The sequence below is a fragment of the Octopus bimaculoides genome, chromosome 29, assembly GCF_001194135.2.
Source record: "Octopus bimaculoides isolate UCB-OBI-ISO-001 chromosome 29, ASM119413v2, whole genome shotgun sequence".
Lineage (NCBI taxonomy): Eukaryota > Metazoa > Mollusca > Cephalopoda > Octopoda > Octopodidae > Octopus > Octopus bimaculoides.
The window spans coordinates 4,626,937-4,627,267 of record NC_069009.1 but is presented as its reverse complement, the minus strand read 5'-3'; positions in this window follow the sequence as shown (position 1 = coordinate 4,627,267).

Below are 331 nucleotides of genomic sequence, written 5' to 3'. Positions count from 1 at the left end.
TCATATAGAGCAATAGTAGAAGGCACTTGCCCAAGGTTCTACACAGTGGGATTTGAACTCAGACCCATGTGGTTGGGAAGCAAGCTTCTTACCACACAGCCATGCCTTCATATATAGGTATCTCTTGGCTTTTATCTTTGACTTGTTTCGGTCATTGGACTGTGGCCCATGCTGGGCACTGGCTTGAAGGGTTGTAGTCAAATAAATTGACACCAATACTTACATTTTAAAGCCTGTTAATATTCTAGAAGATTCTGATGTATGTGTGGCTGTGGGTAAGTGTGGATGTAGTTTATGGGTTCAGTCCCACTGCATAGCTGCATAGCACCTT